Source organism: Callithrix jacchus, chromosome Y, assembly GCF_049354715.1.
Source record: "Callithrix jacchus isolate 240 chromosome Y, calJac240_pri, whole genome shotgun sequence".
Lineage (NCBI taxonomy): Eukaryota > Metazoa > Chordata > Mammalia > Primates > Cebidae > Callithrix > Callithrix jacchus.
Window position 1 is genome coordinate 7974669 of NC_133525.1, and position 27615 is coordinate 8002283.

The 27615-nt window shown below is 50.8% G+C and overlaps 1 pseudogene; it reads right to left on the reverse strand.

Annotated features, from left to right (window-relative positions):
- Window positions 1–1353: 1353 nt before the first annotated feature.
- LOC144581264 (short stature homeobox protein-like) lies at window positions 1354–16700 on the reverse strand (annotated as a pseudogene).
- Between the last annotated feature and the right edge of the window lie 10915 nt (window positions 16701–27615).

Consider the following 27615-nt stretch of genomic DNA (forward strand, 5'->3'; position numbering starts at 1 on the left):
CAATGCTGCATCACTATTAAAACTTAAAACCACGCCGCATCCGTCCGTCCATGTCTCGGGCAAGTCATTTGCGTAAAATTCCGAATTCTGTAAATCAGCAAAAAAAAAAAAAAAAAAAAAAAAAAAAAAAAAAACCCAAACCGAAAATCGCACTCGACGTGGGATTCAAATACTGGAAAAACTTGTCAAGTCGCCTCTTCTGTGCCACAAGAGACCCCGACCCGTTCCCGCGCTGTGGGGCCCGCTGTGTTGGCTGAGAGTTCACGCTCCTCATTCAGGTCCCCAGAAGGTGGGAGACTCGCAACGTGGGAGGTTCGAGTCTTTCTCCCCTCCCCTTCCAAGCCAAGTTCACGTCCTCAGCCTCAGCCAGAGAACTGTTTCCTTATTGCTGTCTGGGCGGATGAGGGGTGGTGGAGGGGAACCCAGCCCCTGCCTCCTGGGGTTCCAAAGTCCACATTCAGATCCACACCGGTTCTGCAGTTCCTTGGATGAGGGAGTGTGTAGGAAATCCTTGGCAACGAAGAAATGGCGTTTCCATCGGAGACCAGCCCCGGGACCTTTGCAGTTTCCTCGACGGTAGGATCTTCCAAACGTGTGTACTTAGCCGCATGCATAGAGGGTGTTTAGCGCAGGAGGACGCAGCCAGGTGGGTGCGGGGTTCCCCCTCTCCAGGGTCCCAGGACGCACGAGGGGCCTTGGAGAGGGGCCGGGCAGGGCGCACGGCGGCTCACCCCCTCCACCTCCTGCACCATCTCCGTTCATGGACCGTCCCAGAAGCCCCCTCCCCAGGTCTCTTGCGGGAACCCCCCAGGCTTGGAGGAGCAGGTGGGTGCCAGTGCACTGAGGAGTCCCCGGGGTGCAGGAGCACTGAGGAGCCCTCCCCCACGTTTCAGAAGCACCGAGGAACCCCCCCTGGTTGCAGGAGCACGAGGGTGCCAGTGCACTGAGGCGCCCCCAGGGTGCAGGAGCCCCTGGGGTGCAGATGCAGTGAGGAGCCCCTGGGGTGCAGAAGCAGTGAAGAGCCCCTGCAGTGCAGGAACACTGAGGAGCCCCCCAGGTTTCAGAAGCACAGAGGAGCCCCCGGGGTGCAGGAGAACGAGGGTGCCGGTGCAATGAGGAGCTTTCAGGGTGCAGGAGCACCCAGGTTATAGGAGCACGCAGGATCCCCCGGGGTGCACGAGCACTGAGGAACCCCCAGGTTTCAGGAGCATTGAGGAGCCCCCGAGGTGCAGGAGCACTGCGGACCGTGGGAGGAGCTCGAAGGGGAGTTGGAGTGCAGGACGTGGTGCAGGCCGGGTGCGCGGGGCCCCAGAGTCTGCAGGCGCGCAAGGCGGGGAGGATGGCGTGCTGGGGTCAGAGCACCAGGGCCTCCGCGTGCTTGCTGCCTTGAGCCGCAGGTCGGCGATGCTGGAGTTTTTGCTGTTGCTCTTCGCGGCGGCTGCGACCACGGCGGCGGCCGAGGCGGACTCCGCCAGCGACGCGATGGGCAGCCCGAAGGGTGGCGGGGGGAACATCAGGTAGGGCGCGTGCGCCGCCAGGTGCGGGTGCAGGTGCGGGTGCGCGTGGGCCACGCCTTCCAGCTGCAGCTGAGCCTGGACCTGCGGAGCGGACCGGGGCGGGATGAGAGCGCAGGATTGGGGATTGGGGGACCCTCCCCGCCCCCACTGCAAATCCCCCAACGCGTCTCCTCTCCCTTGCGGAGCGTCACCCCTTCTCCCACTCTGCAAACCACCCACCCCATCCGACTGTCCTCTTTCCCACGGCCCAGAGCTGGCGCTGCCTTCGAGACTAGCCGGGGCCAGGGGAATCCAAACAGCTCCCCGAAAAGCGCATCGGAGTCGGGTTCACAACGGGGCGCCCATCAGGGAGTTCAAGTTGAGTTCTGTTTCCCGGGATTCAGGGTCTGGACAGCGGCTCATCCCACCGCCCCCAAGTAGGGAACACCAGCTCCCCAAGCCTCTCCCGGGGACACCAGCTCCCCAAACCTCTCCTGGCAACATCAGGTCCCCAAGTCTCTCCCACGGACACCAGCTCCCCAACCCTCTACCTGGAGACAGCAGGTCCCCAAGCCTGGGAATTGGGGGGACACCAGCTCCCCAACCTTCTCCCGAGAGATAGCAGGTCCCCAAGTCTCTCCCTGCGGACACCAGCTCCCCAAGACTCTTCCAGGGAAACCAGGTCCCCAATCCTCTCCCCGAGGGACATCAGGTCCCCAAGTGTCTCCCCGGGGACATCAGCTGCCCCAAGCCTCTCCCAGGGACACCCGCTCCCCAAGCCTGGTCCAGGGAAACCAGGTCCCCAAGCCTCTCCCCCAGGGACACCACGTCCCCAAGGTTCCATTGCGCAAAGCCAGGCAGGCCTGCGGGCTCCAGCGGCCACATTTCACCCGGTCCTGCGTCCCAGAGACTGTGTGAGAGGTGGACTCTGTCCCCAGCCTGGAGGCCACGTGCCCAGGAGGGGAGAACAGGAGGGACGCCGACCCCTCTTCTTCGGGCCTGAGCCGTGGAGACTTGGAGAGCTCCCGCTCGGGCTCCATTTCTGAATTGTTCATTTACGATTTACAGCTTTATACCTGCAGCTCCCAGCGCCACCCCAATCGCCCTCCACCCTCAGCCAGCAGAGGCGGAGGCCAGACGTCTGGGACCTGACGCCCTTCCGCAAACGAATGGGCGAATAAAAAACGCCAACTTGTCCCCTTGGAATAAAACGGTCAAGAATGGAGACCACGCGTCCCCGCTGTGTGCCCCCGGCCCCGTTCCACCCAGGCTTGCAGTCTCGACCCCCAAATTGGAGACCAAAGCGGCCGTGCTGCGTCCAGCCAGGGCGCACGTGGGCACCGTCCCAAAACCCTGCACCTCCTTCCACGCAGTTCCCAAATCCCCCACACACACACCCAATCCCAAGCCGGCTGGGAGCTGAGCAGGGTGTCACCAGCTCAGGGGTGCACAGCCCAGGATGGAGGTGGGTGGGGGGCAGAAGGAGCTGGGCAGATGCCCCAGGCCTTCGGGCACTTGAGGGATTAGTAAAAAGGACATGAGTTTCTCCAGGGGACGCCAGCTCCCCAATCCTGTCTCCCAGAACACCAGCTTCCCAAGCCTCTTTCTGGGACTCCAGCTCCCAAATCCTGTCTCCCGGGAACACCTGCTCCCCAAGCCTCTTTCTGGGACACCAGCTCCCCAATCCTGTCTTCTGGGAACACCAGCTCCCCAAGCCTCTTTCTGGGACTCCAGCTCCCCAATCCTGTCTCCCGGGAACACCAGCTCCCCAAGCCTCTTTCTGGGATACCGGCTCCCCAATCCTGTCTCCCGGGAAAACCAGCTCCCCAAGCCTCTTTCTGGGACTCCAGCTCCCCAATGCTGTCTCCCCAGAACACCAGCTTCCCAAGCCTCTTTCTGGGACACCAGCTCTCCAATCCTGTCTCCCGGGAACACCAGCTCCCCAAGCCTCTTTCTGGGACACCAGCTCTCCAATCCTGTCTCCCGGGAACACCAGGTCCCCAAGTCTCTTTCTGGGACTCCAGCTCCCCAATCCTGTCTCCCGGGAACACCAGCTCCCCAAGCCTCTTTCTGGGATACCGGCTCCCCAATCCTGTCTCCCGGGAACACCAGCTCCCCAAGCCTCTTTCTGGGACTCCAGCTCCCCAATGCTGTCTCCCCAGAACACCAGCTTCCCAAGCCTCTTTCTGGGACTCCAGCTCCCCAATGCTGTCTCCCCAGAACACCAGCTTCCCAAGCCTCTTTCTGGGACTCCAGCTCCCCAATGCTGTCTCCCCAGAACACCAGCTTCCCAAGCCTCTTTCTGGGACTCCAGCTCCCCAATGCTGTCTCCCCAGAACACCAGCTTCCCAAGCCTCTTTCTGGGACGCCAGCTCTCCAATCCTGTCTCCCGGGAACACTAGCTCCCCAAGCCTCTTTCTGGGACACCAGCTCCCCAATCCTGTCTCCAGGGAACACCACCTCCCCAAGTCTCTTTCTGGGACTCCAGCTCCCCAATCCTGTCTCCCCAGAACACCAGGTCCCCAAGGCTCTATCCCATCTCTGATCCTCAGGCCCAGGCATCCCACCTTTCTTAACCAGGCAGACAGCCAGGTGGGGTTGTGGGGGGCGATGCCTGTTGGGTGGGATTTCTCCCCACTCTGATTTTTGTAAGATTTCTGCTGAAGCTTGCATATGTCCACCTTTCCAAAGTAGGCCGTTGGAGTTTAAAGCCTGATATATCTATTTTTTTTCTTTTTTTAAGACACAGTCTCAAACTCCTGACGTCAGGTGGTCCGCCTGCCTCGGCCTCCCAAAGTGCTGGGATGACAGACACGAGCCACCGCGCCCGGTCCAGCCTGATTTAATATGTGCCAAGGCACCTGTAAATGCTCCCTTGGAAAAGCCACTGCCTCCCGCTCCCCAGGGCTAGCCAAGGAGCCTGGAGTGTTAGGATTTGGGAGCCAGTGGGGGGCGGGGGCCGGGCAGCAGAGGAGGAGGCGACGGGTCCCTGGGGTTCTTCAGAGGAAGAAAAATCAGCTACCTGTTGGAAACGCATCCGCAAAGCTCCCATATTCACGTAGTGTGCCACTCGGCAGGCGTCTAGGTGGTTGGCCGTGCCCAGGATAACACCTGAGGTGAAACGGAAGAGGTGTGAGTGTGGGGGGTCCCCCCAGGAAGGCCCCCCACCCCCACCAGCTTCAGGGTCCCACCCCCAAGCCCCGACACCCACCTTTATGCATCTGATTCTCCTGTTTCCTGCACTTGGCTCTTCGATTCTGGAACCACACCTTCGTGGGAAGGCAGACAGAGTTTGCACAAGGGTCTCAGGATTCAGCCCTGGTCCTGGACAGGGAGCACCCTCCCTGCCAGGCTGCACGGAGCACTTTTGCACCTCTGGGAGCCCAGAGGTAACCAATGGGGGATGGGGGTGCCAGCCCCTTACGGACCCTCTGTATCCACCCATGCACAGCTGCCTACCTAGAACTAGAATTTATGGGGATTTTCTTTTAATGTTTATTTGTTTTCATGGTTTTTATTTTATTTTATTTTATTTTGACACAGAGTCTCGCTCTGTCGCCCAGTGCAATGGCCGATCTCTGCTCACTGCAAACTCCGCCTCCCGGGTTCAAGTGATTCTCTTGCCTCAGCCTCCCGAGTAGCTGGGATCACAGACGCCCCACACCACGCCCGGCTAATTTATTTATTTTTATTTATTTTTTCCTATTTTTAGAGGAGACGGGATTTCTCCATGTTAGCCAGGCTGGTTTCGAACTCCCGACCTCAACTGATCTGCCCGCCTCAGCCTCCCAAAGTGCTGGGATGACAGGCGTGGGCCACTGAGGTTGGCCTCGAACCCTCTCTGCCCCAAGTCACTGACACGTGTGAGTCAATACTGATTAATTTAAGATGAAAAGGTGTATTCTGAGACATGAAACATGCACTCTGCAACTTCGCAGCGTTCTGGGTGGGCACCCGGACCCCTGATGCCTGGAGACCCTGAGAAAAACCCCGGCTTTCGACCTTCACACTTTACCCAGCAAGGCAGTGGGTGAGCAGATGGCTTAAGTGTCCCCGGAGCCCAGAAAACGTGTTTCCCTTCCCCATGGCCTCCTAGGAAGCCCTGGGGAGCTGAAGGGACTCCATTCATATTATGGGACTCGTGAACATCCTGGAGAGGTTTCCCCCCCTCCCCAGGAATAGCAGGTTGTGGCAATAGGGGCATTGTGCTCCTGTTACGCCTTCGGAGTCTCGGGGGAAGCCTCGACAGAGTGTGGTGCAGCAGAACAGGGGACCCCCCCGAGGAGCCTGGGGAAAATCACAGGCCTCATGTCAAGACATGAGTGCAGATTCCACCCCCTGGCCTGCAACAGGCTCGGAATTCAGAGTCCCCTCTGCCCCAGGCTGACCAGCTGGGAAAGGTGGGGAACTTAGGCTCCCCCTGGCGCCCCCCACAGCACCCCCTTGGCAGTGTCAGTACCTGGATTCCGTTTCACAGGTTTTTTGTGACAGCCCGACCTTCACTCAGACCCACACTCCAGTGCCCAAGAGAAATTATTTGTGCAGAGACGGGGACCCTCAGCCAAGGCAGGTGAGCTTCCCAGTGGCTCCAGCTGTTGTGGGCAAAAACCAGCAGCCACCGCTCCTGGCCCTGCAGAGCTGGGGGCCGGCGCCCCCTCTAAATCGAACCTCAGAAAACCCTGGGAGTTTGGAAGCAAAACAACCTGATCTCGAACCCAGGACCGAACCTCCCTCAGCGGTTTCAGAATAACATTTTCAGTCCATAAGTGGGTCCCGTTGGGAAAAAAACGTTATCCTTTTGCCCAGCAAATCCTCCTGACACCCCCATCAAAAAAAAAAAAAAAAAAAAAAAAACCCCAGCCTGGGGCTATAACATTGAAATTCACCCAACGTTGAACTGTTTCCAAGTCCCGCCTTGACACCCCAAAGCACACTGTCCCTGCACCCTGCAGCAAGGAACCCGGGGCCACCCAGAAGCCCCAGGAAGGCCATTCAAAAAAAAAAAAATCCTCCTGAAATCTGGAAATCCTGGTTGCGTCTCCCTTTCCCAGAGTGGCGGGGGGGGGGGGGGGGGAAGAAAATAATGATTCTGAAAAATAAACGTGATGAATTAGGTGCTTGGCGAGATGCTCATAAATCAGGGCTGCAGTGAGTGATTCGGGATCAATTCCAATTAGGCCCGAATATGGTAAAGCGAAGTGTGTTACACTGTTTTAGAGACTTATTTCTTCATTAAGAGGCAGTCACGGATTCCTTCCACAAACACCAGTAAAGCGATTTCCTTTTGATTTCCATTAGAGACAGTAAATAATGACATTTAATTTAGCCATGCGCCATAAACCCGGAGGTGGCTGTTTGTAATGAAATCACGGGCTGGCCACTCACCGCGCTCTCATAACTTTCCATTACAACGCTGACAGCTGGGCGATATGAGTTTCCAAAGACCCCCCCGCCCACCAACACCCACCACTAAAAATAAAAGGTTAATGACGACCCGCGAAGTCCCACACTCCATTGAAACTCTATCGGCTGAGAGCGGGGGACACGCTGTACCCAGAGAGGGGACCCAAGTACTCTGAGATCCCTGGGACTAAAATATCCCTCCTCGTCCCAGCGCTTTGGGAGGCCCGAGGCGGGTGGATCACGAGGTCAAGAGATCGAGACCATCCAGGCCAACTTGGTGAAACCCCGTCTCTACTAAAAATACAAAAAAAATTAGTCGGGCATGGCGGTGGCTGTGATCCCAGCTACTGGGGGAACTGAGGCAGGAGAATTGCCTGAACTCAGGAGGCAGAGGTTGCAGTGAGCCGACATCGCGCCATTGCACTCCAGCCTGGGTAACAAGAGCAAAACTCCGTCTCAAAAACAAACAAAAAAAAGTAGTTTTCACCTGTGTAAAGTAACTACTTATTGTCGCTTTTTAAAAATTGCAAGCAGGCAAATGAAAAAGGTGCTGGGCAGGTGCCATGGCTCACGTGTGTTATCCCAGCACTTTCGGAGGCCGATGTGGGTGGATCACAAGGTCAGGAGTTCGAGACCAGCTCAACCAACATGGTGAAAACCCGTCTCTACTAAAAATACACAAAATTAGCTGGGAACAGTGGCGCGTGCCCGTAATCCCAGCTACTGGGGAGACCAAGGCAGGAAAATTCCCTGGGCCCAGGAGGCGGAGGTTGTGGTGAGCCGAGATCGCGCCATTGCAGTCCAGCCAGGGTGACAAGACCGAAACTCCGTCTCCAAAACATAAATAAATAAAAATAAAATAAAATATCCCTCCTGGACCCGGTCCCTTCCACCCTTGACACCTTCCACTGTGTGGGTTGGGGGGGGAGTGATATCCCTGTTTGAACCAATTGATTTTTTCCAGGAGGACCTGAACCCTGCTGGCCAACGTTTATGACTGGACAGTTCTCCCTGCGGGCCACGGAGAATGATGCCTTTCATTCCATTCCCATATCTGTTACTATTATTATTATGATTATTTACCAGGGTTAAATTTCCCTGGACCTCCAGGATCGATAGCCCTGGGCTGTCTCCCCCCGAAGTGTGTTTATTTTACGGGGTGGAAGGGGGGTGCAGACACACCCCACTGTCACCAATTTTGTGCCACAGTTGTAAGGTAATAGACTACGGAAAGAAATAGTGTGGAATTAAATTACGAGTAATTTATTTTTATAGAAACCGTCCATCAACAGCCGGGGACGTACGAGAGGTCCCAGGCAGACAGACACACCGGGACGTGACATACATGGGACAGCCCCCCAAACCCCCAACCCCGTCACCCAAACTTTAATCTTTTCATTAACTTATCCGGGGCCGTCCAATCCATCTTCTGGGAGAGGGCTGGGGGGTGACGAAAGCTTCCTTCCCTCCTGGAGGCCACAGAGATTCTGACCAGGATCTCCCGGACCTGGACAGAAGCGTTTCTTGTGGGGGGACTACAGCTGTCACCTACACGACAGCGCCTGGAAGTCTTTATTTCACGCTCAGGATTCTGAGAAAGGCTTTTCAAGGCAGCCACTGGGGAAGACACAAGGGACCCAGGGAATCGGGGGCCAAAATATATTTTTTAAATGAAACATCTCAAAAGAGTCTCTGCAGCTAACTCATCTGTGTCCTCATCCCCTAAGCAACATGGAGGGAAACTTGTGCTTGACAATAATGTACCCCAGAGAAACGGAAAGAAATTAGCAGTTACAAACACACACACACACACAGAAATATAGACACACATGTACATACACACACAGACACACATATATATACAAACAGAGACATATATATATATACACACTGACACAGAGACATATATATACACACAGACACACACAGACATATAGACACACACAGACATATAGACACACAGAGAAATATATATACATGCACACACGAACATATATATACACACACACAGATATATACACACACAGACATATATATATATACAGACAAATATATATACACACAGACATATATACATACAGACACATATATACACACAGACAGATATATAGACACACAGAAACACAGACACACACAGACATATATATATACACAAATACATACATACAGACACACGCACACAGTCATATAGACACACACACAGAGACAGACACACACAGACATAGACACACACACAGACATATATACACACACATACAGACACACAGACATACACACACACAGACACACATATACAGACACACAGACATATATATACCCACATACATATATACACACACACAGACATACACACACAGAGACAAATATATACACACCCACAGCCATATATATACACACACATATATACACACAGACATATACACACACACATATACACACACAGACATACATACACACACACACATATATATACTGTTTTACAAGATCTTTTATTAACAATATATATTTAATTTAATTTATATATATTTTTTAATGAAACTTCTGGGAACACCTGCATGTAACACACATATGTATAAACATATGTATTTAATTTCATGTATATACATATACATTTTATATATATATGCATTTTAATGAAAGATCTTGTAAAACGCTCCCCCCATCTCTGGCTAAGCACTTTGCTTTGAATGGATGCCTCCCCAGTGGGCAATCTTAATTTCATTTATTTTCCAAGGGGTTCCCCCAGGCCCGGGGATCCCAACCCTGTCACTCTCCCGCTCTCTCCCTCTCTCTGGCTCCCTTCTGTCCTGTGCAGAACCAGGAGGAGTTTGGCTGCCAGGGGGCTGAGCTTGGAACCTGCTCTCCCACCAGCACCCAGGAAATAAACTCATACATTTAACTCAATGTGTGCAAAACCGAGGAAGCCTCTGCCCCCCCTACATGCCCATGCTCCTGGTCCCCAGGAAATAAATTTATACATTTAAGTGAATGCCACGCTCCTGGTACCCTGTGCCTGCTCAGATGGGCACTGTGGATTGGCACGTGCCTCTGGGAGACCCCCAGGCCTGGCCTAATGGTCTCCTCTCATCCAGATGCCAAAAGTGTCCTTCATTCTCCCCAGAGCTCCCGGGAGCAGGAGGGAGGAGGGGTCCTGGGGAAGGGAGGAGGGAGATGGAGGAAAGACAGGACCCTATTTCTGACCACCTAGGGTCACACTGCACCCCTCTTATTTGGATCCTAAGCATGCTGAGGAGCCTGGTAGGATTCCTGAGGACACTAAATGCAGTCGGCAGGGAAGACAGAACGGAATCAGGGGCCAAGATACATGTTTTTAAATGAAAGAGCTTGTAAACACTCTGCTTCAAAACCTATCTGTATCTATCTTCACGTCCTAAGCAAAATCGAGGGAAAACTGTGTTTGAATGGACGGACCCCACAGAAACCGAAAGTAATCACGGGTCAAAATATATAAACATTTATAGAAACAAATATATATTTACAAAAACAAATATATAAATATATATTTTCTAAACAAATACATAAATATATATTTTCTAAATAAATATATATGATATATATACAAATAAATAAATATACAAATATGCATATTTGCACAAAGAAATGTATATACAAATATGCATGTTTGTATAAAAAATATATACAAATATATATAAACAAATATATATATCGTTGTTTGCCCTTATATATATGTGTATATGTATATTTTTGCCTTTATATATATAAATATATATATTTATACGCCTTTATATATATATATATATGTCTCTACACAAATGCATTTTCCTTTATATATAAATATATCTACAAATGAATATACATAATATGTGTTTATGTATATATAAAAAGTATATCTACAAATAAATAGAAACAAATGTTTGACTTTATATATATAAATATATGTATATTTTATATGCTTTATATATATAAAACTATCTCATATACTTATATATATATATATTTTATACGCATTTATTTATACATATGTCATATGCCTTTATATATATAAATATATACATTGTATGCCTTTATATATATAAACTATTTTGTATGCCTTTATATATATAAATATATATTTTATATGCCTTTATGTATATATAACTATGTTGTATGCCTTTATATATATATACACAGATATTTTTAAATGCCTTTATATATATATATATATATATATATATAACTGTGGTATGACTTCATATATATAAATAGATATTTTACACGCCTTTATATATATATCACTACGGTGTATGCATTTACATATATAAACATACATGTAAAAGCAAACAAATATATGTATATACACATATACAAACATACAAGAGACACATACCCAAATCACAAGGCAAACATGCGTAGGCATACAGAAACATAACATACATATATGTGCGTATGCGTGTATTTGTTGGAGCTTCGCGCAGACAAACCCCGGGATACGCCACCCCACAGGCCGCAGGCGTCTCCCCAAGGCCGCGCACCACACGCACCCCGCGCGCCCCAGCTCCGCGCGCTCTGGGCAGGGCCCCCGGCGGTGACCAGGGCGCAGTTGGCGCAGCCGGTGCGCCCCGCGGGTCCCCCCCGCCAACCCTGGGGTTCCTACCTGCACGCGCGCCTCCCAGAGCCCCAGGCGCTGGCTAAGCTCCTAGCTCATGAAGGCATCGAGATAGTTCGTCTCATCGAACAGCCGCTCCAGCTCATTGAGCTGCTCCGGCGTGAAGTTGGTGCGGCTGCGCCTCTGCTTCAGCTTGGCCTGCGGGTCCTCGTCCTCCGACTTCACGTCGTCGCGTTTGTCTTTGCATTCGTAAATCCCTGCGTGGCGGCGGGGGGCGCGGCACTGAGGCGGGGGGGCACCTCTCCAAACCCTCCCGGGGGTCCCCTCCGCGAGCGCGAGCACGCGCGCGCCCAACCCCCACCCCAAGCTCCAGCGAGCAGACGACGTGGCACCGGACGCGCATCGCGGGGTGGGGTGGGGGGGTGTTATTTCCACGCCAGGAGTGTCCCGCGGTGGACACGGGGTACCCCGAAAACCCGATGCGCCTTTACGCAGGGCCCGCATATCCCCCACGCGGCAAAAGCCGCTTTTTAGGATAAGAACCTTGTTTCCTTGGCCTCCTCTCCTCCAAATCGTTTCCTCAATTATCCACTTCTAGTGTGTTGACATAACCTAACTTTTTTTTAATTATTATTATTTTAAAGGAGACTGGGGTGTCAAATCCTACTTTTAAAGAAAATTATTATTACTATTATTATTTTTTTTTTTGGAACAGTTGACGACTGTGGGGTCCCCGGCGGGGCGCCCGGGAACTGGACAGGCAGGTTGCGGATTCTAGGTCCGCGGAGAGACGGTATCCCCCTTTGCAGCGCAGCTGGGCTTCGGGGTGCGGGGTCCCTCCTGGGTCTGGCCGAGCTAGAAAAGCCCCCTCCTCACGGAAACTGTCACCAGAACAGCTGAACACCACCGCCCATGGGGAACGCACCGCCGCAACCTGGGACTCGAACCCCGTTCGAAGAAATCCCTCTTTCCCAGGTACGTGCTGTCGGTCGCGCACCCACCCCACCAGGGTGCCAGAAATGGCCCTGCATCCCCTCCAAAACAAAAAAAAAGGTGACCTGCTTTTATTTGCTGCAGGACAGGGAAGGGCATGAAAAGTCCGCTGTCGGGTGTTTCCAGCTAGAAAGCGTTTTCTTCCTAAGGTTACACATCCAGAGCCTTGCCATGCCCTTCATCGACCCAGCGCTGGTGAAAGCGGCTCCTCTGGCGCCCGTCTGTTCCCATCTCCGGGCATGCTGGGAGCAGAGGAAGAGCCCCACGTGGCCCAGGCTGGTGTCAAGGGTAAGACGTTGCCATTTGCAAGTTGAGCCTTGAAACAGTCTCAGAGGCCCCCGGTCACCCACAAACTTGCAAACCTCACAAATCCCACCTGCGTCAAGGGGAACCTGGTAAAGGCCGGCGCCGCGTTCTGTGTCTTCCTTCCACCACCCACCCCAGGGCCTCCCGCGAGATGGAATTCAGCGCCGGCCCCTCTTTCCAGCGTGGACTTCAAATTCCCTTTGGCCCCCTAAAACGCACGTGCTTCCAAGAACACGGCGTTCCTTTCCCACCCGGAATCCTTTTCCCTGGAGCTGGCCCTGGAGCTTCCTCCTTCATTTCTCTTATGAACACCAGTGATGGAGGTCAGCTGGGAAACTGGGCTTCGGAGGCTCCAAGCACCCTCCTGCGGGCTTTGCAAAAGCCACGGGATTCCACGGGTGGGTGCCCGGGACTGCTCCCCCGATTCTCCAACCTCCATTTACCTCCAGCACGGGACACAGAGCTGGTGGGGTCTTGTCCCTGCCCAGTCAAGGAGAAAGGGGAGGGGGGCACTCACTGCCTGTCCTCTCCTGGGTCCCTGAATCCTTATTTTCCGCTTTCAAAAGGCCTGGAGTACACTTCGCTGTGGTGCCATGTGGGAAAGAAGACAGAGGCCAGAGGAGGAAATTGGCTCACGCCCGTCATCCCAGCACTTTGGGAAGCCGAGACGGATAGATCATGAGGTCAAGAGATCGAGACCATCCCGGTCAACACGGTGAAACCCCGTCTCTACTAAAAATACAAAAAATCAGCTGGGCATGGTGGCGCGTGCCTGTAATCCCAGCTACTGGGGAGACTGAGGCAGGAGAATTGCCTGAACCCAGGAGGCGGAGGTTGCGGTGAGCCGAGATCGCGCCATTGCACTCCAGCCTGGGTAACAAGAGCGATACTCCGTCTAAAAAAAAAAAAAAAAGTAATCACGCAGAACGGGCCGCCGGACCCAGCGAAACGTCTGACATGGATCTCAGGCCCTAAAACTCTGAAGCTCAGCAACTGCTGAGTAAGCCGGGCCGGCTCGGCCCACGTGGCCTCCCAGCGACCGACGACTGATTTATAATTCATAAACAGCGTTCTGCGTTCACAAGCTCAAGGCCTGGGGACCCAGTCTGGTCACCCTGGACGGCGGCGAGGCCACCGATCCCCCCACAAAACTCTGCCACCCGCACTCGAAATGTAGGCCCCAGCAGAGCAGGTAGCCCCAAACTCTTCGGAGAAATTACCTTTGGGGGAAATTCACCCTCCCCTCCAACCTCTGAGAATCCATCAGCGGAGATTAGATTCCCTCTCCCTCTCTCTCTCTCTCTCTCTCTCTCTCTCTCTCTCTCTCTCTCTCTGTCTCTCTCTCTCTCTCTCTGTAATGAAAAATAATAGCTCTCAATGGTCCGCTGCAGTTGTGACCCTGACACTTTGCGCTCGTTTCCTTCTTGAGGTTTACAGAGACCAGTGGGTGTGTTTGTGGAGGGGCATGTGGGGTAGACACGGCCTCTCCCAACCCGGTTTCCACCACGGGGAGATCTCCCACGGAGGTTTCTGGAACAACAGCTGGAGGGGAGCCCTTCCCCCGCCCCCCCCAGGGCCCGCCGGGCTGCCTGAAACCCGACTGCGCGCTGAGAGCCTGGAGTAGGACGGGGCCTCGAATCCACCAGCTTCCCGGGGGCACCCTCACGCCCCATCCAGATCCCGGCCACCTGCGGGCACCAGACTGGTGTTAATTTAGACAGCAGCTTTCACCGAGATCCAGCCTCAAGGATCAAAGAAAAAAAGAAGAAAGAACAAAAGAAAGGAGAAGAAGAGAAGGAGAAGGAGAAAGGAGAAAGGAGAAAGGAGAAAGGAGAAGGAGAAGGAGAAGGAGAAGGAGAAGGAGAAGGAGGAGAAGAAGGAGAAATTGTTCCTTAAAGGAAAGGGAAGGAGGCAGATAGATGGGGGCCTTTTTGTCTGTTTCCCCCATGTAGCCTGGAGTCTAACCCGGTGTCCTGGGTGGGCACAGAGGTCCTCTTTCCGCGTGGGTGACGTTAGATGCAGGCCACAGACACAGGGACACTGAGACAGAAACCCACACCCTTATAGACGCCAGCCCCTCGGCTGTGCTGGGAGCAGCTCAACCCTGGAACCCTAACACTTTGCGAGGCGAGGCGGGCTGATCACTTGAGGTCAGGAGTTCGAGGCCAGCCTGGCAAACATGGTAAAACCCGGTCTCTACTAAAAACACAGAAAAACTAGCTGGGCGTGGTGGTGGGTGCCTGGGATCCCAGCTACTCCGGAGGCTGTGGCAGGAGAATCGCTTTAACCCGGGAGGCGGAGGTTGCCGTGAGCCGAGATCGTGCCACTGCGCTCCAGCCTGGGCGACAGGCTGCCTCAAAAATACGTATATGTTTGTGTTCATAGTAGGCCCCATGGCCGCCAGGATCCACCCCAGCCCCGTGTCTGCGCCCAGGATGCGAGGCGGTTCGAGTCTGCGGCGGGCAGCCCGCGGCCCCAGCTGCCATCCTCCTTGCACCCGGGCCTCCCACCGTGGAGACCTCCCAGCTTTTCCAACGGGCTCCAGTCCTGCCTTCGTTTCTTTCTTAGGAAAATCCTGGCCTCGGGGCCTTCTCCTCCGACCCGGGGAGCTGTAAATGTGCGTAGCGCCGCGCCCGCCAGCCGATTCCGTGGGGCGAAGCGGCTCCGAACCCCGGGAAGGGGATCTGGGGGAAGCCGCGGGGCGCGCGGAGGAGCTTACCTTCCACCACGCGCGCGGTGCCAAATTCCTTGAGCTTCTCCTTCTCGTTGTCTACGTGCTCCTTGAACAAATGCACGGTGCAGTGGCCGGTGCCCTCCGTGAAGTCCTGGAGGCTGGAATCCGACGTCCCCAGCTCCCGCGAGCGCCAGTCCGGTCTCCAAAACTTCGCGGTAGGTGATGCAATTCTTTTTCCCGCCGCAGCGGCCGCCTCCTCCGCCTCCCGCGTTCCTGTCCTTGCTCTTCTGGTCGAAAGATTTGGATACAAAGGCCGTGAGCTCTTCCAGGGCTGAGTCCGGCGGGGAGGAATCTGCGCGGGGAGGACTCCGGGAAGCTTTGGAGGCGCGGGAGCCGGTGGGTGAGCGCTTGTCCCCGCGTAGAGGAGGGACGAAGGCGGCCCGTTCGCGCGCGGGTGGATCTCCAGCGCTGTTATTTACGCCTTTCCATTGGAAATCTCGCTATTTAGACGCGCCGCCCTCGCCCAGCCCCCGGCGCGCCGCCTGTCTAGAGCAATTACGGGTGTCTCGGCCCTGCAGCGGACGCACACAGGGACGGCGGTGTCTCCCCCACCCTCCCCAAGGCCGGCAATTGGGCTTCTTGTCATTTCATCACCGTTTGGCGTCCGCTCAGAGGTGCGAAGAGGTAAAGATCCCGGTTTTGTTTCGTTTTTTTTGGCAGGGAGAGCGCGCGCACCGCCAGCGTCCCCCAAGACCGGTCCCCGCGTTTCTCTTTCCTCCGTGGCTGCGGCGCAAAAGCAAAGTGGACCAAGACTTCGCGGGGCTGGAGAGAGGAAGGTCCCAGCAGTTCCGCGGCCCCCGCCCCCGCCCCCCCCGCATCGTCTATTCCAGGGGAGGAGCGCAGAGCCCAGCGCCTGGACCTTTCCAGGAACCGCCCTCCCCCCACCTTTCCGAAGGCGGAGAGGGAGAGCGGACCGGGGCGCGCCGGGACCCGTGATTTGGGAAGTTGGAGGCTGCTGCACGTGTTTTGATGGAGGGATGGAGACCCGGGCGGAGGCCCCTCGGAGCCGGATGGAGGAGCACGGGGAGCGCGGGTGAGATGGAAAGCGTCCGAAGTACCCGCCCGAAGTGAGAAGAAGGTTCCCGGTGTCCCCAAACCTGGACGCGAGCGCTGAGGATCCGCGCGGCCGCCTCCCGGGTCTGCAGCGCCAGCAGAAGGAGCTCGGGTCCCCAGGAGGAGCGCTTCGTGCAGACCGGGTCATTTCTGCACGCGCCAGACCCCGGCAAACCCCGGATTGAGGCCGCCGTCCCCCACTTAGCGCCGCGCTGACACCCCGGCGTGTAGGATATTTACTGGGGAGAACATTTTATATATATATACTTGGTGTTTTCGGCTTTCCTGGCGGGGTTACCCTGCAGTGGAAGCCGAGGTTCGCCTCCGTGAGCTGAAATTCCTTTTCCAAGTCCTGGAAACCAAATAAAGTTGAGTTTTTTCCCCTCTCTTTTTCCCTTTCTTTTCTTCTTCTTCTTCTTTTTTTTTTTTTACCCTGTAAAATGCCCTCATTTTCCCCACTCGCCCTTCGCGTTTGGAGCTGGGGAGGGTCCCGGGGAAGGTGAAACTTTTTTGGGGGTGGGGGGGGAGAAGCTCTTTTGCGGGTTTCCGGGAGACACCCGTTCGAGGCGCGCAGCGTTGGCGCCTGGGAGTCGGGCCCTGGTCTCCTGCAGCGGAAAGAAAGGGGGCCGTGTTTCCCCGACCCCAGGGCGCAGGGAAGGGGTTCCCAGCAGCGCCGGTCAGATTGAGGTGGGGGTGCACCGTAAACGGGGAGTGGCGCGCGCTGAGGGGAGGAGGAGGAGCTGAGGAGCTGGAGAAATAACCGTCCTTATTCCCCCCTTCCATCCTCCATCCTCCATCCCTCCCTCCATCTTTCTCCTCCTGTTTCTTTTCTCCCTCCCTTCCTCATTCCTTCTTTCCTTCATTTCTTCATTCCTTCCTCCCTTCCTCCCTCCCCGTCTTCCTCCCTTTATTCCACAGGGAGAGACACAGAGATGCAGAGACAGAGACACAGAGACAGAGAAGCAGAGAAAGACAGACAAAAAGACACATGGAGATGTAGAGAGACATAGAGACAGCAGAGACAGAGACACAGAGACAGAAGGAGAGAAAGAGAGGCAGTGGGAGAGACAGGGATATGCTGAGACAGAGACACAGAGACAGAAGGAGAGACAGAGACAATGAGAGAGACTAGGATATGCTGAGACAGAGAAACAGAGACAGACGGAGGGAGAGACAGGGAGAGACACAGAGACAGCAGAGACAGAGACTCAGAGACAGAAGGAGAGAAAGAGAGACAGTGAGAGAGACAGGGATATGCTGAGACAGAGACAGAAGGAGGGAAAGAGAGACAGGGAGATGCAGAGAAAGACAGACAGCAGAGACAGAGACACAGAGACAGAAGGAGCGAGAGACAGGCAGAGACACGGAGATGCAGAGACAACAGAGAGAGAGAGAGATCCAGAGAACAGTCTCTGCGCTACAGCCACCTTCCGGGGTCCCCCGAGCCCAGATAACTTTTCTGCTCCCGAAGGCGTCCCCGCGTCTCTGCCTGCTGCGAAGCTGGGTCCCCAGGGATGGCACAGGGAGCCCCTCACAGCTGCGCTCTGGCTGCCTCCCAAAAACTCTCCCTCCTCCCAGCTCAGGGGCCTCCTGCGACTCCCAGGACCCGACTTTCCTGGGGGTCCGGTGGGTCCCTGGCCTTCCCAGGCCCGAGGTCCCTCAGCAGGGGATGGCCTGCAGCCCAGACCCACTACCCCCAAGGAAACTCCACCGTGCCAGGGTCTCCCTCCGGGAAGGACGCCGGGGATGCTGCCACACAGGAGCTGTGGCTCTTCAGACATCTAAGAACATCCTCAGAGAAAAAGCAAACCCCCTCTTTCCTTGGGACCCCGACTATTAAGTCCCACGGCGGACGAACGGCTTTGAAATAAATCGTGTCCAACGCGGGAGCCGTTTTCATCTATGCCAAAGACACTGTGTTTGCTGAGAGTTTCTGGGTGGGAAATGGAGGTGGTTCTTCTGTAAAAACCGGACTCTGTCTCGGGGACAGGCTAAGTGGGGGGCCCCACTCACCCCTGCCCCCCAAAAGCGCTCTCCCGTCTCTTACCAGAAGCTTAAACTAAATTATAACTGTGACTTTAAATTCAACTACAGGGAAACAGAGACCGAGAGACAGACGTAGAGAAAGAGAGACAGGGACAGAGATACAGAGACACAGGAAAAGAGAGAGAGACAGAGATACAGAGGAGGAGGAGAGCGAGAGGGACAGAAGGAAGCAGGGAAAGATGGACACACAGGGACAGACAGAGACACACAGAGACACAGAGAAAAAAGACAGCAGAGACAGACATGCAGAGACACACAGAGACACAGGAAATAGAGACATTGGAGACAGACATGCAGAGATACAGAGACAAAGGGAGACAGGGGAGACACATATAGAGAGAAAAAGAGAGAGACAGCAGAGACAGAGATGCAGAGACACACAGAGACAGAGAAAAAGAGAGACAGTGAAGACAGACACACAGAGACACAGAGAAAAAGAGACAGACAGACAGTGGAGACAGACGCAGAGACACACAGAGACAGAAAAAGACAGTGGAGACAGACATACAGAGACACACAGAGACACAGTGGACACAGAGACACAAAGAAAAAGAGAGAGTGGAGACAGCCACTCAGAGACACAGAGAAAAAGAGAGACAGCAGAGACAGACACACAGAGACAGAGAAAACGAGAGAGATATTGGAGACAGACACACAGCGACACATATAGAGAGAAGACAGAGAGAGCAGAGACAGAGATGCAGAGAACACACAGAGACAGAAAAAAGAGACAGACAGTGGAGACAGAGACAGAGGATAAAACAGAGAGACAGTGGAGACAGCCACAGAGACACAGAGAAAAAGGACAGACAGTGGAGACAGAGATGGAGAGATACACAGAGACACAGGAAAAAGGAGAGAGACAGTGGAGACAGACACGCAGGGACACAGAGAAAAAAGAAACAGTGGAGACAGAGATGCACAGAGACACAGGAAAAAAGAGACACAGTGGAGACAGACACAGAGAGACACAGAGAAAAAAGAGAGAGACAGTGGAGACAGAGATGCAGTGACACACAGAGACACAAGGAAAAAGAGAGACAGTGGAGACACACATACAGAGACACAGAGAAAAAAGGGAGAGACAGTAGAGACAGAGGTGAAGAGACACAGGAAGAAAAAGAGAGATAGTGGAGACAGACATACAGAGAAACACAGAGACACAGAGAAAAAAGAGACAGTGGAGACAGACACACAGAGACACAGGAGAAAAGAGGGAGACAGTGGAGACAGACACAGAGACACAGAGAAAAAAGAGACAGTGGACACAGAGATGCAGAGACACAGGAAAAAAGAGACACAGTGGAGACAGATCCCCCCACCCCCTTCTAACCTCCCCAATCCCCCCACGCCCTGCTATCCCTCCCCAATCTCCCCATCCCCTGCTCTTTCTCCCCAATCCCCCTAACCCCTGCTATCCCTCCCCAGCCCCCCACCCCCTGCTCTCCCTCCCCAGTTCCTTCACCCCCTGGTACCTCTCCCCTAGAACTCCACCCCTCAACAGGCCCCAGTGTGTGATGCTCCCCTCCCTGGGTCTGTTTGTTCTCATTATTCAACTCCCCCTTCGGTGTTTGATTTTCTGTTCTTGTGTCAGTTTTCTGAGAATGATGGTTTCCAGCTTCCTCCATGTCCCCGCAAAGGACATGAACTCATTCTTTTTCATGGCTGCATAGTATTCCATGGCATCTACATGCCCAATTTTCTTTGTCCAGTCTCATCGATGGGTATTCGGGTTGGTTCCATGTCTTTGCTATTGTGAACAGTGCCGCTAGAAACATACGTGGGCACGTGTGTTTATAGTACCATGATTTGCAGTCTTCCGGATCATATACCCAGTCATGGGATTGCCGGATCAAATGGTATCTGTCATTCTAGATCCTTAAGGAATCGACACACTGCGTTTTTTAAAAGAAAAGATTAAAATTTACAATCGGTCACATGGAAAAAGATCCTGACAAGTTAATACATATTTAGTCATTATTTATTTTGAAGACAGAGTCTTTTGTTGACAGGAGAACTTACACCGTGGTAACTTGGTTTCCCCAGAGCAAGGGCAGAGAAAAAGAGAATGAGAGAGAGGATTAAAAGACAGATTGAGGCAGGGAGATGCGAGAGAGAGAGAGGCAGAGACTGAGGGAGAGTAGCTGAGAAAGACATTGAGAATGAGATGGAGAGAGACTGAGTGAGAGAAAGGATAACACGGAGATTGAGAGAAAAGTTGATAGACGAGAGAGAGAGAGAACAAGAGGAGCAGGGGATAACTGGACGCCATGCCGACACGTTGCTTTAGAGGTGGGATCTCACTGTGTTGCCCAGGCTGGTCTTGAACTGCTGGCCTCAAGGAATCCTCTCACCTCTACTGACTAGCTGGGAACACAGGAGTGCACCACCAGGCCGACATATATATACTTATTTATGTAATGTGTATTTATTACCATATTTATATGTATTTATATAATACATATAAAATATAGTTCATATAATATAATACAACATATACTATATTATATTTTAAATATTTTATATAAATATATATTTATATATATTTATATTTCTATATTATATATATTTCTATTTCTATATTATATATGTTTATATTTATATTTATATATAGTATAATATTTATATATATATATATATTTTCCATAGAGATAGGGTCTTGCTATGTTGCCCAAGCAGGTCTTAAACGCCCGACCTCAAGCAACTGTCTCACCATTCCTAACAAGCTGGGACCACTGACATGCACCACCCAGCCCAGATACAAACAGTTATTTATATAATGTGAATTTATTAACATATTTACATGTATTTATTTATATAACACTTATATAAATATACTTATATACTTATATCCTATACTTATAATATATATACTTATATACTTATATAATATATTTGACATAATATGATATGTATAATATATATTATACAATACACATATACTATATGTAGTATATATAATATATAAATATATATAATAAATATATATTATATAATATGTACTTATATAATATATGATATATTATATGCTATTTGTGACATAATATATCATATATTATTATATTATGTACATATATATACATATATTATGTATGGTTTAATATATTTACATTATATTATATATGGTATATTTTATATCATATTATATTGTATATAATATATATAATTTACTATAATATATATAATATAAATAATTTACTATATTATATACGATATAATATATATGATTTAATATATCATAACGATATATTATATATAATCCAGTATATTATATATGATATATTATATTATATATTATTTAATATACTATATGTGATTTAAAATATGATATGTTATATATGATTTAATATGTTATTTATATGTTATTTATAATTTAATATATTATATATAATATATATAATTTAATATATTATATATAATATATATAATTTAATATATTATATATATGTTATATTTTATATAATGTAATATGTTATGTATATGTTATATATGATTTAATACATTATATATGATTTAATATATCATATATAATTTAATATATTATATATGATATATTATATCATGTATAATGAAATATGTTATATATATGTTATCTATGATTAATATATTTTATATAATATACTATATATAATTTAATACATTATATGATGTATTATATATAATTTAATATGTTATGTGTGCGTTATATATTATTTGATATATTATATATAATTTAATATATTATATATATGTTATATCATGTATAATGTAATATGTTATATATGATATGTTATATATGATTTCATATATTATAGGGTATATTAAATCATATATAATATAGCATATGGTAAATTATATATGATTTTATATAACATATAGATTCATATTATATTATATATATAATTATTATTTTTGTAGAGTTAAGCTGTTGCTATGTTGCCAGGTGGTCTTGAACTCCTGACCTGGAATCACAGGTGCACACCACGATCCCCATATACCTATGTATATATGTATGTCACATATATTTATTGCTATAATTATATACATTATGTCCTTTGATATCATGATCATATGTGATATAATTTTGCTTGAATTCTAGAGGCAGAGGTTGCAGTGAGCCGAGATCACGCCACTGCACTCCAGCCTGGGTGACAGAGCAAGACTCCCTTTCAGAAAATATTAGTGCGGCCGGGCGCGGGGGCTCACGCCTGTCATCCCAGCACTTTGGGAGGTCGAGGCAGGCGGATCAGGACGTCAAGAGATCAAGACAATCCTGGTCAACATGGTGAAATGCTGGCTCTACTAAAAATACAAAAAGTCAGCCAGGTGTAATTGCACGTGCCTGTAGTACCAACTACTCAGGAGGCTGAGGTGGGAGGATCGCTTGAACCCTGGAGGTGGAGGCTGCAGTGAGCTGAGATGGCACCACTGCACTCCAGGCTGGGGGACAGAGCGAGACTCTAATCTCAAAGTGAATTAATAAGACCAAGACTGGGCCTTAAAATAAGTAAATAAAGCAATAATTTTATTTATTTTTGAGACAGAGTCTCACTCCATCACCAGGCACCAGGCTAAAGTGCAATGGTGCGATCTTGGCTCACCACAACCTCCGCCTCCTGGGTTCAGGCAATTCTCCTGCCTCAGCCTGCCCAGTAGCTGGGATTACAGGTACGAGTCACCATTCCCAGCTAATTTTTTGTATTTTTAGTAAAGACGGGGTTTCACCATGTCGGCCAGGATGGTCTCGATCTCTTGACGTCATGATCTGCCCACCTTGGCCTCCCAAGTGCTGGGATGACAGTCATGAGCCACCGCGCCCCAGCCCAGCAATAGTATGAATAACTTAAACCTTGTAGGATTTCTTCTGTTCACAGAGTCTGCCTCACCCTCACGGTGAATTTTAGGATATCTTTATCAGCCCACAAGAAACCGAGTTCCCATCATCAGATACCCCCTCCGCATTTCCCCAATCGTGGTCCCCCCTCCCGCCCATCCTAAGCAACCACTGATCCATCTTGTTTTATCTTGAACTATTTCCCTGTTGGAAATAGACACTCGGTGCTGCAAAGAAAAAAATCAGGCCTGAGACAAAGGAAGTTTCAGCAATGCAGTTTTTACCTCCTGGGCTGCAGGGAGGGGACCCTAACTAGCCATCGTGCCACGAGAGTACAATGAACCAAGGAAAACACATACATGTATCCCTGAGGCACGTGGGGTCGTCCTTCCTACCGTGCCTGAGCTCCGTGGGCCAGAGCCAGACTCACCATGTAAACTAAAACCTGACTGGCTGACAACTTAAAACTTTTCTAATCAGGTGACAGCCACGGAGAGCCGGGACCCGCCTGTGAGCACGTCCAGCTCTGATATCTCAGTGAAAGTACAAGGACGTGGAATGTCCTACGTGCCTGTAAGCTCGGCGTGTCTAACAGCCATGTAGGATTACTATGGAATACTAAGCAGCCATAAAAAGGATGAGCTCAGCGTGTCTAACAGCTACATAGGATGGGGCCTCACAGAGAGTTACTGGCACAGTTATGATTTTTTTTCAATTGTACTTTAGGTTCTGGGGTACATGTGCAGATCATGCAGGATTGTTGCATAGGTACACACATGGCTAGGTGGTTTGCTGCCTCCATCCCCCTCAACTATATCTGCCATTTCTCCCCATGTTATCCCTCCCCAAACTTCCCACTCCCAGCTACCCATTGCCTAGCCCCCTCACCACAACAGACCCCAGTGTGGGTCCCTGTGTCCATGTGTTCTCATTTTTCAACACCCACCTATGAGTGAGAACATGAGGTGTTTGCTTTTCTGTTCTTGTGTCCGTTTGCCGATAATGATGGTCTCCAGATTCATCCATGTCCCTACAAAGGACACGAACTCATCCTTTTTCATGGCTGCATAGTATTCCACGCTGTCCCTGTGCCACATTTTCCCTGTCCTGTGTATCATCGATGGGCGTTTGGGTCAGTTCCAGGTCTTTACTCTTGTCAACAGAGACACTTTCCTGAGAGCACCCACGGGCCACCTGCTGCCAGGAGGATTTACATCACTTAATGGGGTCTTCCATTAGGCCTTTTCTACCTGTAATGACCCTCCTTGACGCTTTCTGCATATTCTCCGGGGCACGTTTGACAGCGTAACACACCCTCCGATTTTTCCATCATTCCTGCACATCTCTCGACCCCCATTCTCCTGGGACTTTACAATTCCCACAAAATCTCAGCCACACATAATTCCCAGGAAGTATCACGTCCATTCGGTTGATTAATTACCTTTCTCTCTGGCAACTGGGTCACCGGAGAAGCTTAAACAGGGGGCTTCTGGGGTCAGGGTGGCAGGAGGGGACACATATTCCATCCGAAGAGAATTCCTCTCCCGGCTGCTCCCTGCAACAGCCTGTTCATTTTGGCTTAGGCAGAGGACAGGACTTTCTCTCAGACACATGGGAGAGCTTTTCTGGGTGAAGGAGGAGACAAATTCTCTTTATTTCATACTTCCTCAGCCCCCAAGAGACACTCAAACTGGGAAGATGAAGAATAGAAATAGAGGCAGGGTGCGGTGGCTCAGGCCTGTCATCCCAGCACTTTCGGAGGCCGAGGAGGGCGGATCACAGGGTCAGGAGATCGAGACCAGTCTGCCCAACATGGTGAAACCCCGTCTCTACTAAAAATACAAAAACTTAGCTGGGCACGGTGGCGTGTGTCTGTTACCCCAGCTACTCGGGAGGCTGAGGCAGGAGAATTGCCTGAACCCGGGAGGCGGAGGTTGCAGTGAGCCGAGATTGAGCCACTGTACTCCAGCCTGGGCAGCACAACAAGACCCCTTCTCAAAAATTAAAAAAAAAAAAATAAATAAAAGCAAAGGCATACATAGGAAATGCTTCTATCTAGCCTAGAGCCTACGGACATGGCTAAACTATTTTCCCCAAATTGGTGCAAAGTCACTTTCTCATCAGGAGCATCAGAGTCAGCTTCCTCAGAATTTTAACAAGTACAATAGTTTAAATAACCAGCAAATGTGCAGCAGCCAATGTCTCTAAACACACAAGAGGTTGGGTGACCAGGGGGATAGGGGAGGACATTTCTTTCTTTTCCTTATTCTTTTTTTTTTTTGAGACGAAGTTTTGTTCTTGTTACCCAGGCTGGAGTGCAATGGCGCGATCTTGGTTCACCGCAACCTCCACCTCTCAGGTTTAGGCAATTCTCCTGACTCAGCCTCCCGAGTAGCTGGAATTACAGGCACATACCATCATGCCCAGCTGATTTTTTGTATTTTTAGTAGAGATGAGGTTTCACCTTGTTGTGCAGACTGGTCTCGAACTCCTGACCCTGTGATCCACCCTCCTCGGCCTCCGAAAGTGCTGGGATTACAGGCCTGAGCCGCCGCACCCGTCCCATCCCCATTACTTCTTAAATTCTATTTCTATTTATTCTATTCTATTCTATTCTATTCTATTCTATTCTATTCTATTCTATTCTATTCTATTCTATTCTATTCTAATTTATTTGAGACACAGTTTTGCTCTTGTTACCCAGGCTAGAGTGCAATGGCATGATCTCGGCTCACCACAACCTCCGCCTCCTGGGTTCAGGCAATTCTCCTGCCTCAGCCTCCTGAGTAGCTGAGATTACAGGCACCTTCCATTATCCCCAGTTAATTTCTTGTATTTTTAGTAGAGACTAGGGTTTCTCCATGTTGGCCAGGCTGGTCTCGAACTCCCAACCTCAGGTGATCCTCCCGCCTCGGCCTCTCAAAGTGCTGGGATGACAAGTGTTAGCCACAGAAACATCTGAGTCACTGTCTGAGGGCTCTGCCTGACCCTTGGGGACTGGGACCCACCTCTCTGTAGACCTACCTCCCCGCAGCACATGACCCAGCCCTCCCCCACGACCCCCTTTTCAACATCTTCCCAGTGTGGATGAACTGCAGAGATAATCGCCAAGAGCAGAGTCAGAGGGTTGGGGGAGGACGGGGGAGAGAGAATGAGACAAAGAGAGAGAGAGAGAGACAGAGAGAGAAAGAGAGAGAGAGAATCAAGACTCAAAATTACCTATCACTGCTGGCTTGTGACAGGTGACCTGCATCTGCTAATTAATTCCACACTCGGGCCAGACACGGATTTTTTTTTCCTCTGTCTCTCTCTCTCGACAGCAAAGACCCGGGTGTCTCTTCATCCTGTTTCTAGGACGTCCTGGAAAATTCCAGAAGCGGGAGGCTTCGACCCCTAATCTCCAAGCACCTGTGGACTCCCTAAGTTCACCAGGGAATTCAGACGGGGTTTCACCATGTCATGCAGTCTTGTCTCGAACTCCCGACCTCAGGCGATCCACTTTCCTCAGCCTTCCAAGTAGCTGGAGTTAGAGGTACCTCCCACCGCACCTGGCTAATTTTCTTTTCTTTTCTTTTTAGTAGAGACGGGGTTTCACCACGTCATCCAGGCTGGTCTCAAACTCCCGACCTCAGCCGATCCCCCTGCCTCAACCTCCCAAAGCTCTGGGATGGCAGATGGGAGCCACCTTCCCTGCCCACCTGCCCAGATTCCGGCTGCATCCTGAAAAAGCTGCCAGACAAAGGGCCCCACAGTAAATTAATAAAAAATAACGCTTGGTGGAGACCGCCCTCCTACAAGGATGTCGGCTGCATCCCAGGGACAGGTTTCCAGGGTAACTGTTTTCCTTACCTGACATGTTGCTGAAGCCCGGGGGGGGGGGTCTGGGCTGGACCAGCTGGTGCTGAGGCTGAACACCCCATGCCCAGGATACCCTCCCACGTCAGCTGCGCCTCCTGAAATGTGTCAGAAAACATTACATCAGGAGGGAAAGGCCGGTGTTTGTGGATTCCCACAGATTTCTAGATAATCAGGTCCTCAGTGGCAGCCTGATGGCAGAGACGGGTGGAAGAGGTGTGATTGTTGGGGGGTGGGGGGTGTGGGGGTCAGTGACCTGGGCTTGGTGGGGAGAGGAGGAGGCTGAGATTCCCATACACACATGGAAGGTTTATTGGGCTAAAATATATGCAAAATTAGCCGAGTGTGC